Source organism: Megalopta genalis, unplaced genomic scaffold, assembly GCF_051020955.1.
Source record: "Megalopta genalis isolate 19385.01 unplaced genomic scaffold, iyMegGena1_principal scaffold0052, whole genome shotgun sequence".
NCBI classification, from domain to species: domain Eukaryota; kingdom Metazoa; phylum Arthropoda; class Insecta; order Hymenoptera; family Halictidae; genus Megalopta; species Megalopta genalis.
In genome coordinates this window covers 852,501-855,000 of record NW_027476121.1, presented here as the reverse complement: position 1 = coordinate 855,000, position 2,500 = coordinate 852,501, and the positions used below count along the sequence as shown (strand labels likewise).

At 43.6% G+C, this 2,500-nt stretch overlaps 1 non-coding gene across 1 annotated transcript; it reads left to right on the top strand.

Annotated features, from left to right (window-relative positions):
• Window positions 1-1,293: 1,293 nt before the first annotated feature.
• On the top strand, window positions 1,294-1,448 carry LOC143261468 (5.8S ribosomal RNA). The gene has a single exon (XR_013035582.1). It is a non-coding gene; the product is annotated as a 5.8S ribosomal RNA (ribosomal RNA).
• Window positions 1,449-2,500: the final 1,052 nt, after the last annotated feature.

Sequence of the window (2,500 nt, the reverse complement as noted above, 5' to 3'; positions counted from 1 at the left end):
GAGAGAAAATGAATTCGATTAGTTTGTGGATAAGAATTCATATAAAAAAAAAAGATATTGTTGAGCCCGCCAGATCATTCGTGCGTGATTTACACGGCCAGACGTGTGTACTACACGTATTAGGCCTTTGATCTGCGTTGCGTAGGCCACAACAAATCTTTCAAAGAGAGAGAGATATATGTGTTGTTGGGGTTTGTGATTATGAAGGTGCCCCAACGCACAAAAATATATAAAAATGTACAAAGTTGGGATGTGGTGTGGTGGAGAAGAGTTGGGCCCGACCAGATCATTCGTGCGTGATTTACACGGCAGACGTGTGTACTACACGTATTAGGCCTTTGATCTGCGTTGCGTAGGCCATCTTCCTTCCAAGACACACACGTGTTGGGGTTTGTGTGATTTTATGATAGTGCCTCAACACGGAAAAATAAGCGTACGAGAAGAGTGGGCCCGACCAGATCATTCGTGCGTGATTTATACACGGCCAGACGCGTATTATATTACACGTATTAGGCCTTTGATCTGCGTTGCGTAGGCCATCTTCTCGATAGAGAGAAAGCCAAAATGTATTCTTTTTTTCTTTCTTTACACACACACACACAGTTGTAGTAGGACAGGGAGGGATGCGAGCGTGCTAATCACGCTTCCTCAAGTCTTCGCTGTGGTGTAAAAAAAAAAAGAAAAAAAAGGAATCGTTGGGAAAGTCCAAAGGACGAAAATATCGGGCAGTCTGAAGATAACTTAATGCTCGTTTACATTGGTATCAAGAGAGACCGGCTTGTGTAGCTCGTTTCAATGCTGTGTCGTTGTCATTGACACCCTACTCTGTTGCGCGCTAGTGGCAGCATGAGCGTGGGACGTATATATATATGACACCCAGCTAGAGCCGGCCGTGAGTCCGTCCGGTGTAAATAACGACGAAAGGAGAGAGAAACTTTTCGAATCCAGTATCGGGTTGATAATTGTCCAGTTTGAATATCCATATCCCCGTCGTTTTTGGAGGTGATATACTCTCTGTGTTTCTTCGATAGAAGGCTTTTCAATGTTCTATTCGCTCCGACCGTCGAACTTGCAAGAAAACAGTGGTTTTGGATTTGCTCGTACATATATATATGGTTTCGACGGAAATATCTCGTTCTTTAAGGGACAATTATGTCGTTGTACGACGACTCCCGAATCTCCTTCGCGCGCTGGTTGGAGCTCTTCGGGTATCGGCTTGTTCCGAAATATAACACAAAAATGTGGTGGATAGCAAATACACATTATATATATGAGAGAATAAAAGGGAAAAATTACCCTGAACGGTGGATCACTTGGCTCGTGGGTCGATGAAGAACGCAGCTAATTGCGCGTCAACGTGTGAACTGCAGGACACATGAACATCGACATTTCGAACGCACATTGCGGTCCACGGATACAATTCCTGGACCACGCCTGGCTGAGGGTCGTTTACGTACTTATAAACTGCTTGCGTTGATGGCACTTGTTGCCTATATACGTACGAGCGAATGATGGGCGCTTCGTCGGCGTTTGTCGCGGTCCTATGAATATTGAGAAATTTTACGTACGTCTAACAGTCTTCGAGAGAGATGGAAATCGTGTTCGAACTAGCGTGAGTGTGGAAGGCGGTGTCGTGTGTCGTATATGTTTTATATACGTCCGCCCGTCTGAAACACCGCTTCGAAGCGGTGACAAAATCTTTTTCGGGACGATTCGTATCCGTAGAACTATCGAGATTTCACTGGTACATTTTCAACGCGCTCCCGACGTCGCCTGAAATGAAACGAGATGGGTTTAACCCACGAAAGCGTACTACACGAGTCTGTCCTATGTGAAGACTGTGTACAGAGATCGAACGAACGCATGAAAGAAATTGAACGAAAGAACACATAACCCGCAAAAATATAGAGTAGAATTGTGACCGTTGCTTCGAATTTGAATTTATATGTATATATATATCATAGCCCCAGGGAGTGGAACCTATGAGTGTGGAAGGATGTCTCTTACCGTTATGTTGCCAGAGGAAAAAAAGTCTCTCTCTTCGTACGACACATTTGTGTACGAATTGTATCGATGGCTATATAGATCCGATGTTGCACATATTCTGAGTAAAGAACACCCCACCCGGGTTACCGTCCTAAAACTCTTCTATTGGTGTGGCTATGATGTGTGTGTCAACGCAATCGCGAGTCTGGTTCTACGGGAAAACCGTTTGTCGGTCGCCCCATATATCTTTTTGTTCTCTTCAAATGATCGAATAGCGAAACCGCACGAGATCAATCGGTCTAGTCCCCGAAAGTACTTTTCGGACGGACGTTAAAGTTATACCGATTGTAATCGTCTTGCGAGTGTTTCGAAGATCTATATTTGGAGAGGATATCGAATTTTATAAAAGATATATTGGTGAGGCGCGATAAACGGTTTTTTTTTTGCTTTAAGGGTTTTTTGTGTTTTTTTTATTTTTTTTTTTTTTTTGTGTTGCTCTGTACACGTTTCGCAA